This window comes from Kryptolebias marmoratus, linkage group LG13 (genome assembly GCF_001649575.2).
Source record: "Kryptolebias marmoratus isolate JLee-2015 linkage group LG13, ASM164957v2, whole genome shotgun sequence".
Lineage (NCBI taxonomy): Eukaryota > Metazoa > Chordata > Actinopteri > Cyprinodontiformes > Rivulidae > Kryptolebias > Kryptolebias marmoratus.
In genome coordinates this window covers 22,813,638-22,813,904 of record NC_051442.1, presented here as the reverse complement: position 1 = coordinate 22,813,904, position 267 = coordinate 22,813,638, and positions in this window count along the sequence as shown.

The window sequence follows — 267 nt, the reverse complement described above, 5'->3', positions numbered from 1 at the left end:
CAGTCCAAGCGGCATGCAGCTCGGGTGATCGCTGAGACAAAAACTCGGACATGGGAAGAGTTTGGAGAGGCCATGGAAAAAGACTTCCGTATGGCTTCGAGGCGATTCTGGTCCACCATACGGCATCTCAGGAGGGGAAAGCAGTGCAGCACCAACACTGTTTATAGTGAAGGTGGTGTGCTGCTGACCTCGACTCGGGACGTTGTGGGTCGGTGGGCCGAATACTTCGAAGACCTCCTCAATCCTACCGGCACGTCTTCCATTCAG